The following is a 13,339-nucleotide window of genomic DNA, read 5'->3' on the forward strand; positions in this document are numbered from 1 at the left end:
TGCTCTCCCCCCTCAACACCTCTGGACCTTGCGGCAGCGCTGCTCCTGCCAGCACACTGGGGGTTAACATCTGTCTGGTACAGTGACCACAGCAGCAGTGGCTGCAATGCCAGGAACTTGGAAGCTGAAATGTGAGAAGCAGGAGAGGGGCAGGGCTGGGAAAGGCTGAGCAGCAGCAGCGAGGAGAAAGGGCTTCCCTGGCAGGAGCCTGCAGCTCAGCTCCAGCGGCCAGAGGAGGCCCTCCCATCCTTGGCCCAGGTCCCCTCCGCATCACTGCCCCTCCTGCCTCAGGCTGTGGGCTGTGGCACCCACTCACGGTGGTCCCCGGTCTCGCCATTATCCAAGCCCTCGTGCCACGGAGCAGCAGGTCCGGGCTGCAGATCTGGGGAAGGGGTGGAGGGTATGCCCAGGCAAGCAGCAGAGAATGCATGGGGCTTTGCCAGAAGCACTGGGTGGGGAGACAGGCAGAGGTCAGAGAAGGGAGCAGGACAGGAGGTCCCTGGGGACCCCAGCCTCAGAGGCATGGACTTGACTTCCCCTTTCTTGGGCAGAACTGAGTCATGGGAGCCTCTCTTGGCTCCAAAGGCAGGGAGACACACAAAGCTCCCCGCCCCCACCCAGGCCTGCTGCCTTGCAGTGAGGACGACTAACTGCGGCTTTCCAAGGTGCCAGGCACCATGTGAGCCCCTCATCTCCCTTCCCTTAGTCAATCCCACAACCACCGTATCAGCAGGTATATTATTGTGACCCCCACGACAGATGAGCAAACAGAAGCTCAGAGAAGTTTAGAAACCTACCCGAAGCCACACAGCCAGAGCGGCAAAGATGACATGAACCTGGGCTTGTCTGACAGCAATTACCCACCAGACCACACTCTCCGGCAGGTGGAAGGGGCAAAGTCCACCAGCAGGTGACACACGGGTATGTGCCAAACCCAAGAAGCAAGAGATGAAAGGCAGCCCAGGAACCCCAGAAAAGCGGCTGCAAATGAACAAAAGGGGCAGTAGTGTTTGGGGCTTGGTACCCCACGAGGTGGTGCAGGCTGAGAAGCAAGGGAAAACCCTGGTCCCACCGGGACCTGTGGATGAGGATTCTATGGCGGTAAGGACTTCTCGTACCTCCCTAAGGTGCATCCCCTTGGAGCCACAGGGTCGCCACTGAGCAGATGACACACGCAGAGCCCTCCTGGGGCTTGAGGTGTGCGTGGCCCTTGTTTGAAGAGTCAGCAGTATTAACTGTGGGACAGTGCTGGGCAAGGCTCTGCTAAAAACAGAAGCACTGTAGTAGGCACCACCGGAGCCTGCTGGCCAGGGGACAGGAGGGTCCCAGCTCCACAGCTTCCAGCTGTGACCTTGACTCACCTCTCTGAGCCTCACTTTCTCGCCCAAAGAAGGGGGATCATGCCAGCACTGACATATAAGGGTGCTGTGAGGACTGAATGAGGTGTTTGTCAAAAAGCACTTAGATCTAAAACCTTTGTCTTCAAAACGACTTGTACACGCATATTCATAGCAGCATTCTTCATGAGAAGTAGAAACAACTCAAATGTCCTTTGATGGATGGATGGATGAACAAATTTTGATCTATCCAGACAATGGAATATTATTCAGCCATAAAAAGGAATGAAGCATTAACACACACTACAATATGGATGAACCTTGAAAATGATGCTCAGTCAAAGCCAGACACAGAGGACCACATACTGTAGGACCCCATTTATGAAAATGTCCAGAACAGGCAAATCTGTAGTCAGAAAGCAGACTGGTGGTGATTGCCAGTGGTTGGAGCAGGGGCGTGGAGGAATGGGGAGTGACAGCTAATGGGTTGGGGGTTCTTTTTCCTTTTGTTTCTGTTTTTAATCGATTTTATTTTTTAAAGTAGTTTTAAGTTCACAGCAATTTTGAGCAAAGGTACAGAGATTTTCCATACACTCCCTGCCCCTACATGTGCACAGCACCCCCTCCACTATCAAATCCCCCAATGTGAACGGTACTTTTCTTACAACTGATGAATCTGCTAGGGTTCCTTTTGTGGGATGATGAAAATGTTCTGGAATTAGATGGTGGAGAAGGATGCACGACTCAGTAAATACACTAAAACCCACTGAATTGTACACTTCAAAAGGGTGAATTTGATGGTATGTGAATTATATCGCAATTTTTAAAAAGCACTTAGAGCACAGAAAATGCAGCTCTCATTACTACGTCCTTCAATTTCAAGATTCTGTTGTATAATGGAAAAGACTAGATGAACACATTAAAAAATGTTTGACACCCAGAAGAGAGCGGGCAGTCTGGTCCCGGCAGCCTGGGATGACTGTCACAGAGTTACACTCAGGACATGCAGGACATGGACGAGTGACGGATGCAGGAGCCCCATCGCTGCGTTGGCTGATGTGGTGGCAGGCTCCTCACAGAGGTACTCAACCCACCATGTCCAGAGAAACAGAACCAAGAGTGCGGGAGGCTGGCAGGAATCTGAGGAGGTAGCGTTTGGGAGTCAGAGGACGTGGTTGGTTTGGTGAGGAAGAGCAGGCACCCACACAGGTGTGGCGTCCCAGAGGGATGCCAGCAGACAGGGCTGGTGGGAGTGGAGGGCGCTGAGCTCAGGGAGGAAGGGGAGGCACACTCTTCAAGCACTAGAGGATTCTGGGCAGTGCTTGACTTCAGTTTACAAATAGCTGCAAAAAGCTTGCAGGAGGCTGGCCCTCCACCCTCCCAGAAGCTCCAGGTTTCCCCTGAGGTGTCTGAGAGGTTTAGACTACTCTGGGCATTGGGTTTCCTCTTCTGAGAAGCCCCAGGCCTGGGATCCCCTCTGACCATCCCCACAAGGTTCCAGTGTTCCTGGAGACAGAATACAGGAAATCGCAAGCCTGATTCAGGCCCCTCCTCCCCCACCCCCACCCCAAGGTCAAATGACAGACAGGCTTAGGCTGTAGCCTGGGAGGGAGGGACAGAGGCAGCCACTCCTAGGATAGAGCTGGAGCTGAGGGCACAGGGATAGGACTCCCAGGGGCAGGCCTGGGCCTGCAGGCCCACAGGTGAGGCCCACCCACTTCTCCCTCCACCCCTTGCCTGTCATTCCTGCCTCCACCCTCTGTCCTGGTAGTCCCTAACCCTCTCGGGGAGAAGCCAAACAACACAAAACTCCCTGGAGAAGAGAAAGGGGCCTGCACGCTCACTTGCACACACGTGCGCACAGGCACATACGTGCGCACCATCCTTTCAGCCCACAGGGCAGATCTCACAGAACTAGATACTGAGAAGAGTAAGGGAGTTAGGCTAGTTAGCATCACACCTCCTCCAGGCCAGGCAGGTGCTGAGGAATTTGCAAGCATTGTCTCAATGGATCCTGAAAAGAATCCTATGAGATTCCACAGTTGGAGAAAATGAGCTTCTAAGAGCTTCCGGAACTTAGCCAGCAGAACACCCCTTTAGGTAAGAGCCATAGAGCCCAGTACAGGGCCTGGCACAAGCCCTAGAAGCCAGGCCCACGGGGTCAGCTCAGCAGAGTAGGCGTGTCTGCCGTTTCTGCCCATGCCCTGGCACTGGCTCCTTTGGGGGACCCCCAATTTCCACTTTCTCTGCGTGGCTCTTGGGGTGTCAGCCATGCACTGGGGTAAACTCCTAACCCAGACCTGTCCCATCAGTGTCCAGGATGAGCTGGGCCCCAACTGGGCCAACAAAAGAGGCAAGCCTAGGGTCTTGCTGGAGCCCCAGGGAGAGGCAAGCTGGGAGTCTGCAGGGAAGCGATGGCCCAAGAGTAAAGTGACACAGAGGACACTGGGCCAGGAGATGCAAGCCAGTGTCCCTGGACCACTGCTGAGCACTGGACCAGCTAGGCCCTTGGCCTTCACCATTGCATGAGCTATTAACTAACTAGTCTTTGAAGGAAAGTCTGACTGCAGAACTCACACTGTTTCCCTGCCCCATGCTGTCCCCTTAGAGCCAGGACAGGGCTCCAGATGGGACCTCACCTCTCTCTCAGAATCCTGGGGTCGGGGATGGGGGTGTGGGACCCGCTCAGCCTCCTCCTCAGCTCCATTGCTCAGTTTGACCTTCAAAGTTGACATCTGCTTGCAAGAATCTGTCTCTTTTCTCCTGGAATCCAGCCTCCAGATGTCGGATCCAAGGCAGCAGCGGTGGCTGCATGGCTCCCCCCAGAGTGAATCAGCCACATTCCAAAGGTGCAAACACAGACACCACGCCCTCGGCAGCCTGGGGCTGCAGACTTCCTCCCCAGGCAGGCCAGCCCCCGCTCCCCCTCCGCTCCCCTCCCCACTCCCCGCTTCCCAGCCAGACCAGGCTTCGGGCTTCCTTTCCAGAGACATTCTCCTGGAACTGGAACAGAGAAAAAGAAAGCCACTAGGGCCGGGAGACACCCTGACCCGGCCTGCTGGCTCCCTCCCCTGCAGCGAGGATGGACCCCAGCCTGGACCTCACAGCCCCCATCCCTACCCCGGTAGTTATCAGCCTGGATGGCTCATTCAGGGAACCAGTATTTACTGAGTACCTAATACACGGCAAACAACACAGAGACAAGCCCCTGACCTCACAGAACTCGGCCCAGCAAGAGTCATGGACAGAAAACAATTCGAAGTGTGGGAATAGTTCTAAAAGAAAGGAAGAGCTGAGATGGATGACAAGTGACAAAGGGAGGAGAATGGGGGCCTCTCTCAGGGGTAACATGTAAGCTGAGGCCAGAAGGAAACCTTACCTACAGAGTCACTTCTCGGCAATCACGTCACGAGAACCAGTGCAAAGTAAACCCAAGTAATGTCGCCCATCACTCAGCAAGGTGAATCCTTGTCCTGCTGCCCTCCATCAACGTAGATGCCCGGAAGTCTGGCTGGTTTTTTTTAATAAAACCTTTATCAAGATATAATTCACATACTGCACAACTCACCATTTTAAGTATACAGTTCAATGTTTTTCAGTATTTCAACGTTGTGCCACTATCAACACAATTAATTTTAGAATATTTTCATCACCCCAGAAGAAATCCTGCACTGCTTAGCAGGTGTCCCCTAACACCCCCGCCCTCAACCCCTGGCAACCACTCATCTACTTTCTGTCTATGGCTTGGCCTCTTCTGGACATTTCATAGAAACAGACTTACACAATACATGGCCTTTTGTGTCTGACTCTTTCAGAGCATCACGTTTGTGAGGTTCACCCACACTGTAGCGTGTGTCAGTGCTTCATTCCTTTTTACAGCAGAGGAATACTGTGGACAGACCACAGTTTGTTTATCCATTCATCTACTGATGGACATTTGGGTCATTTCCACCTTTTGGCTATTGTGAAGCATGCTGCTGTGAACATCCAACTACAAGTGTTCGCGTGGACATATGTTTTCATTTCTCTTGGGTGTACACCTAGGAGGGGAATCGCTGTGTCAGAGGGTGACTCTGTGCTGAGGAACTGCCATCGGTGACACTATTTGACATACACACCAGCAGGGGGAGGGGGTTCCAAGTCCTCCCTCTCCTCCCCAACCCTTGTTACTGCCCCTCCCTTTTTGTGACAGCCATTGGGGATGTGAAGTGGTATCTTACTGTGGTACCCAAATGTACCCCTTTCATGCCTGCACTGCCCCCATCTCCTGCGGATTCCGGTGCTTCCAAGCCCTACACCAGGCCCCCCACCTTGATCCACTTCCTCCTTCACAAAGGTCAAAGCCAAATCCAGTCAAATGCCTGCAGGCCTTTAGGTACAAGGAGAAGTGGGGAAGTGAGGTGGGGGCGGGGTGTCCTGGCCTGTGCCCCTTGAGCAGGGATTGAGGAAGAGGGGCCTCGGGCAATTTCCTACAGGAGTTCCTATACATCTCTTCCTACCTGCGCCTCCACAGATGGGGCAGGGTGTCTGTTCCTTCACTGCTATTCTCCTAGATAGTAGGTGCACCATCAACAATTGTCCAATGAATGAACGAATGAACAGAAGAGAACGGGGGGGGCGTGATTAGTGGTTAGAAGCTCAGGCTCTGGAGGGAACTGGTTTGCACTTGAATCCCAGCTCTGCTACTTTAGAGCTGGGTGCCCTTGGACTAATCACTTGGCTTCTCTGAGCATCTCTCTCCTCATCTATAAGATGGGCCTGACAGTGACGTTCTACCTGACAGGATGGTTTTGAGGATTAAATGTGGTAATAAAGATCAAGCAGTATTACATGCCAAGGACTTCCAGAGATGAGGTTAAGTAAGAACCTTGTGAGACAGGACTATCATTACCAGCCTTGACCTTACAGACAAGAAAATGAGAATGCTTCAATGGAGGGCTCAAGGAATCTGTCCAGTCAGAAGGCTGAGAAGGGCAAAACCAAGATCTAAACCAAGACCCCTGACTCCAGGCAAGACTGACCCAATGCCATGTGGCCCCTAACACAGATGGATGAAAGCTGTGCATCTCTGAGGAGGTGCCAACGGGCTGGTCCAGAGGGGGAGCTGCCCATTCAGCTGATGTCCATAGGCGCAGTGTTGGCCTTTTGGGAAATAAACAGGCTGCTGCGGAGTTCAGAGGCCCCTAGAGGACAGGACAGATGGAGGGACACTAGAGAGGCTACCAAAGCAGAGCTGAACATGCCTGGGGGGAGGAGGTGGAAGAAAGGAGAAAAGAGACCCTGAGGCTGCAAGCCTGGGGCACTAGGACAGACATCAATGCGGGGGTGCGGGGGGGGGTGCTCAAGGGTCAGGAAGATGAGGGGGTACTAAAGCAGAAAGAAGTCAGAAGTCTCTGGCAAAGAAGCCTGGCTACTGAGACGGGCTCCCTTAAAGGTGGCAGGCACTCTCTTCTACGAGGGCATGCGGCTTCAAAGGAGCCAAGCAGAACCCAGAGCAGCTGGAACACCCTAAGGTGACAAGTGTGGCCAGATTCCCTCAAAGTCAAAGAGCTAATTTGGAAGAGCTCCAATGCACATAGGCTGAGAGGAGGTATCAAGCGAGCCCCTAAAAATGTAGTCCTGGTGCACCCGGGAGACTGCATATAAATGGTGGGGACTCTCAGAATAGAGATGGGGTTCCCCTCACTTCTGCCTGTGCAACTGCAAATGAGGAAAGGCATCAAGCAGAGAAGGCTCAAGGAGGGAACCCTAGGGAATACCCAGTTTCAGGGGGCCACGGGCAGAGGGGGAGGTGGTGCAGACCCTAGAGGGCTTCAAGTGAGCAAAAGCAAGGACTTTTGGAGAAGCAGCTGAGAGAACGTCTTCCTGCGAAGAGCGACAGGAGGGGACAGCTTGGGACAGAGCTCTGCAGTGAGCAGTGAGAGGGTGACTGGGCCAGCCTGCTCTTTTGGGAAAGTTGGCAGGGGAGGGATGGAGGCAGGACTATCGCTTGAGACGCCATCATATATTTCAAACAGGGGAGAAGCTCAGCTGATGACAGTGCCCCAACTGAAGAGAGGAATGCATTTAAATTTGGTCCTGGCAAACAATTACATGTATCAGGCTGCGATCTGCTAGAAGGCTCTGGAAGGGGCTTCTCATGGCTGCTGGGCTGAGAGGTCCAGGACAGTGGTTTTCCAGGTTTAGTCAGAAGACCATATGCATTATAGCCACTTGGGAGCTCATTAAAAATGCAGATCCCTGGGCATCGCCCTGGACTTACTGGTTCAGTAAGCCTGTCAGTTTGAGAACCCACTGGGGTTCTGACACTCAGAATATCCGTAGGGAAGTGAGAAGTCCGGAGGGAGCAAGGGAGCAACAACGCATGGAGAGTGACTGTTTGAAACGAGCCCCAACCCACGGGGGGAACTTGAGAGGACCAGCTCTCCCCTCTTTCTGGCATTCTATCCACATGAGTCTCACAACTCACGTGTACCACCTCAGACCTCTCCCTCCACCTGGGCACTCCCAGCCTGCCCAACCTGGTCAGAGGCCAGAGCTCCAGTGTGCAGATGGTCCCAGGGGCCCAGGTAGAGTCAGAGTCATTCACTGGACCCCCAAACTTCATGAGGAGGAAGCCCTCTCCCAGGCACCCCTTCAGGTGCCTCTGGTCCCACCTGTACCAGTCCCACCCTGAAAAGGGATTGACTAATTCTGCACAGACATAAAGGCCTGGAGACAAGGTCCGGGGACTGTGTGGCTGAGAAGACCAGAAAGTGTCTCCATCCCGTTTGGTCCTTGTCCCTTCTGCCACCTCTATACCCCTACAGAGTATATGGTGGGGGGTCTCCAAGCTAAGCACGAAGTTATGTCCCCTCTCCTGGGGTGGATCAGTGCCCTGAGGGGAAGGGCTTGGGCTCTGGAGTCAAATGGTTTGGACTAGGATGCCATCTCTGCTGCTTTCAAACTGTGCACTCTTGGACAAACCACTTAACCTCTCTGAACATGGGCCTGACAATAAGTTCTGCTGTGGTCCTATATCACCAGTACCTCTGACTGACTGGTGACTTGAGGCTCCAACACAGTGGGCTGGGTTACTCTCCTAACCCTCCCAGGGCCACATTTCACACCACAGCCCAAAAGCCATGGCTGGAGGCTGTGCCAGGCTGGAGAAGGGGAAATTGCAGAATACTCGCCATTCTTGCCCCATTAGAATCCACAAGGCTTCTCGGAATCAGAGGCACAGGCAGATCTTCACAAGAGCATGAAAACATTTCCCCTCTTCCCACAGGAGAGAAGGGTCAGCACAGCCAGCAGAGCCCAGATCGGTAGCTCTGAGGCCCTTCCCCTCTGGTCTGGGCAGTAGTCAGAGAACCCGCTACCAGTGCAGACATGGGTGGGTTTCGTGTGTGTGTTAATCTCTCTAGGCTCACAGGGATGTTTGGGTGATTCTGCTTGTTCTGCAGTTGCTGGCCGGCACACACGGCCTGCCTGGCTGACTCCGCCTGTTACTACCCAGGAGCACTCAGCCGCACAGGACTCCCCACAGCCCACCTCCAGAAGTAGCCTATTCCAGGCTCTGAGCGTTCTGCCTTCCCTCCCTGAAGCCACTCGTACCTGCTCCAGAGCACGGAAGGGTGACAAGTGCTTCTCAAACAACAAAAGGCTCTCCTGGGAGAACAGACATCCTCGAAGGCTCCTGCTACACCCACGTTCTGTGCACTGATTTCAGGCTGGGTTTCAGGGCCCTAGTTGCTGGGTATGAATTAGAGTGGGCGGCTTTCGGGCAGATTGTCAGCAAAAGGGCCATGCCTGCCCATCCTTCATTTCAGGAGGTCAGTCACATCTTCTCCCTCTGGTACTGAGGAAACTGAGGAGCAGCCTACAGGACCTGGTCAAGGTCACCCTACCCTGGGTCTCCTGGGTGTGTTTCAGGCAATGATGCGAGTCTGCTTGGGCTCCAATGCTGTGTGACCTTGGGCAAGTTATTTAGCCTGCCTGGGCCTGATTTCCTCTCAGATAATAGTAATGCCAAGGTCCAGGCTGTCCTGAGGCTTAAAGGACATATGCATAAAGCACCTAGCACTTGGCTGGGCATTTGCTCAACACTGAGCCATTATTATGATTCCACCCTTTCATTCTGACCCTCTCTCCACTCCAGCCACACCAGCCTCAATGCCCTGCTACCCCCAACACCCCAGACGCCGGCTTGTTCCCTCGCTTCCTCCGGGGCTTGACACAAAAGTCACCTTCTTAGGGACCCTGCTAGCCGCCTGGTTGATGCCCGTCCCCCGCTTCCGTCCTCACCCTGACACTCATCCGATATACTGGACATTCTACTAATTCACCTCGGTGGCCTCTCTCGCCCGGGAACACAAGCCGTATAAGGGCAGGGCTTCTGCAGCCCTCGCTACCCCAGGTGCCAGCGCCGGAGTGAATAAAGGGCCCCTATCGCGTCTCCCCGGCTGCGGGCGCGCCGCGCCTGAGAGAGCGGCCAGGCCGGGGCCAGATCAACAGGGGAAGCGCGCGCGGAGGCCGCGGGCCAGGGAGGATGGCGAGACCCGGGGCTCCGAGGGGCGGCACCGGGGACAAAGGGCGGCCCTACCTGCGCGGGGGGTGCGGGCGCCTCCCTCAGGGCGGCTGCGGCGCGCGCCCGCGAGGTCACGTTCGGGGCGCGCCGGCCGGAAGGAGGCCCCGCGAGGGGCGGAGGGGCGGGGCGTCCGCGGCTAGGCCGCGCCCACTGGCCGAAGGCCCGCGGCGGGGGCGGAGCCAGTCGGGTCCGGGCCACCTCCCACTTCCTCTCTCCCTGGCAGGCTTATTCATATTCAAGATGCTTTGAGGGGCGGGGCCCAGGTCTCCCGCGGTGCCCTGCCCCCAGGCTGCGGATCCCGCGTCGGCTGCGGCTCCGGCCCCATTGGGGCGCCCCCGGCTTCCGCCTCGGGGAGGGAGTTTCCACTTGGTCACGACTCAAAAATGTGTCGCTCCCGCTCCTCCACCCCCTCGTCTCGGCCCTGGGGGAGTCTCCTCCCTCAGAAGGCAGGAGGGGCGGGGTCAAGAGGGGCAGCTCCTCCTTCCTGGGGCAGGTCCATAGGGATGGGACTGACCCTTCCCTTCCTTCTTCCCTCCCTTCTTCCCTCCCTCCAATTTACTGCCTGTAATAATCCTAATTTTTAAAACGTAATAATAGTTCTAATTTATTGGGCGCTTACTCTGTGCCAGACACTGTGCATGTTATATGAACTACCTCTTTTAACCCTCCCAACACTCTAAGTTAAGTACAATATTGTTAGATCCAGAAACTCAGAAAGTTGAGTGACTTACCCACCATCACACAGCAGCCTTGAGCTTTTACGGAAAGGTTGATTCCGTTAGGTTAGAGAGGCCGATTATTGCTCCCCCACCACCTTTCAAGAAATGGGCTTATCTAAGCCACTCCTGGCTGGCTGGCTGTGGCTAAGGAGTAGATCTGAATGTCCCATTCAAGGGAGATGCTACATACAGACTGGGGGAAACCAAAGCACGAGGGCAGGACAGGTTGCACAATTTGCTGGACCCATTGAAAGTGGACTAGGTCATTTTTGAACAGTGTTAAAAAATGATTAACAGTTTCAAGATGGCGATGGAAGAAAATTAAGCAAAGCATGAGCCCTGCTAAGTGTCAGGCTTGTGCAACTGCACAGGTGAATGTCCCTGTGGCTGGCCCTGATGAAGGCTCCTCCATGGGCTGGACACCGCGACCTCCAATATCACGTGTGTGCACACACACACAAACACACACACACACACACACACACACACACACACCAGCCCAGGAGCATCCTGGAGCTCATCAGAGCTCCCAAAGCTGAGCACTTCAGGCCTTCTAGAGGGTTAGCTGAGTCCCAACCTGGAGAGTGTGTCTCAAACCAGAATGACCTTGCTGGCCCTTGGGGCTGTGCCTCCTGGGCATTCTCAGCCCAGGGACCCTGCTGGCAGGTGGGATGGGTCATACATGCTGGGCCCAGCAGGCCCCTCAATTCTGACTCAAAGCCCTTCTTTCTCTCTCGCTTGAGCAGGGAGTGAGGCACAGCCAGGGCCGATTCCCAGAATAAACACCCCACCCATAGTCAGCCCCAAGCCTGCAGCCATGGCAAGCCAGCGCCAAAGGGGAAAAACGCTCACCAGGCTGCCAGCTCAAGGTTAATACGTCAACCTGAGCTCACTCCTGCCACAGCTCCATCCTTGTGCCTGAACCCCCACTTACAGTTGCAGGCTTCATTAATAACATTAATAGCTACCATTTGCTGCACTTTCTCTCCCCTCCAGGCATTGGTGGGAGCCCTTTGTTGCCCTCTCCTCTGAGCCTCACATAGCCCCATATTAGACATGAGGGTCACCATTTCACAGACAGAGGGATCTGATGCCTTGGCTAAGGTCAAGGGCTAGAACTTGGGATTTGCTGCCATTCATTCATCCTGGTTCCCGTCATTTCTCCTACGTCTCCTACATCGTGAGGCTCATTTCTCTATGTTGTCTTATTCACTTCCAGCCCTCCGAAGAGATTAAAGGCTCTGGGAGGACAGAAACTATACTCATACAGCTCAGCTTCTGCTGGACCTAGCATTGTGTGTTAATTGAAGAGCCTTTTACTAAGCAGACATGCTGTGTAGGACACCCTTCTTGCAGTGGGCAGATACTTGTGTGTGAATGAGTGAGCCATGTCCCCTCAGGGTACTGACAGGTAGGGAATTCCCACTACACTGAGAGATCTTGAAGATCTTGATGGGTTTGCTAGCCCAGCACATAGTAGGCCCTTAATAAATGTTGTTGAATGGACACATGATAAGTGTTTAATAAGCATTTGAGTGAACGGGAACCCAGGAGATGTTCAATAAATGTTTATTGATGAAGGATTACAGGACCAGATTCAGCCCCAAAATATGTCAGCATTTATCTTGCTCAGGCTGCTATAACAGAATACTGTTGACTGGGTGGCTTAAACAACACACATTATTTCTCACAGTTCTGAAGGCTGAAAGTCCGAGATCAAAGTGCCGACAGATTCGGTTCCTGGTGAGGACTCTCTCCTTGCTTGCAGAAAGCCTCCTTCTTGCTGTGTCCTCACTTGGTGGGCGGAGAGAGAGAGGAAATGAGAGAAAGGGCTCTGATCTCTCTTCCACTTCTTATAAAAGCACTGATCCCATTATAGGGACCGCACCCTCATGACTTCATTTAAACCTAAGTGCAAATATCATCACACTTGGGGGAGGTTAGAGTTTCAACGTATGAATTTTTGGCTGGTGGATACAAACATTCAGTCTATAACAGCAATATTTATGAAGCATTTACTATATGCCAGGGCAAGACCCTTGAAGGGGGAGCAACAAAGCAGATAATGCCCGGTGTCCTACTCCTTGAGGAATTTATGCTCTAATAAGGAAAGATAGTCCATAACACATGGTGTCAGGAGCAGGTAGCAAAGGATGGGTTCTCAAAATAAGGACTCTTGGAGGGAGGAAACCTGGCATGATTGTGGGGACATCATGCACTAAGAAGGAGGAAGCCAAGATTCGGCTGACTGTTATAGCAGTTGCTGCCTCCCAGAACAGCACACTGTGAAAAACCCTCTGGGAGCCTGACCCTCTGAGATGTCCTGGACCCCCATCCCACCACTTATCTGATGCCTCAGGGAGGTAGTAGCTTATGACACAAGCTTTGGAATCAGAGCAACTGAGACTGCAGTCTTGTCTATGCCTCCTACCAGCTTCTTAGATCTAGGCCAAGTTACTTAAAATCTAAGCCTCAGTTTCCCTCTCTATAAAATGGGAATAATAATAGGACCCACCCTCAGGGTTGTTGTGATTATAATGAAAGTAAAGCATCTGGTACAGAGAAAGAACTGATCTGGCTGGAAATTGGAGGTTTCTGGTTGGGTCACCTCCACCAAGATTATAGAGTTCCTCATTATTGTTGGATTTGCAGGAGCCAAATTTAGGGGTTTATTTGCAGCTAAGGGGACACCAGCTGAGCCCTGGAACTGAAAA

General features: G+C 53.5%; 1 protein-coding gene across 2 annotated transcripts in view; it reads right to left on the reverse strand.

Annotated features, from left to right (window-relative positions):
* Positions 1–10,021, reverse strand: part of TFAP4 (transcription factor AP-4) — a 30,138-nt gene extending 20,117 nt beyond the window's left edge. The window contains exon 1 of one of the 2 annotated variants that reach the window (XM_032461131.1): positions 9,922–10,021. The gene's annotated coding sequence lies outside the window, so the exon portion shown is untranslated. The remainder of the gene's footprint in view (positions 1–9,921) is intronic. The other variant, XM_032461130.1, reaches the window with a different exon arrangement.
* Positions 10,022–13,339: the final 3,318 nt, after the last annotated feature.

The sequence above is a fragment of the Camelus ferus genome, chromosome 18 (genome assembly GCF_009834535.1).
Source record: "Camelus ferus isolate YT-003-E chromosome 18, BCGSAC_Cfer_1.0, whole genome shotgun sequence".
Classification (NCBI taxonomy): Eukaryota; Metazoa; Chordata; class Mammalia; order Artiodactyla; family Camelidae; genus Camelus; species Camelus ferus.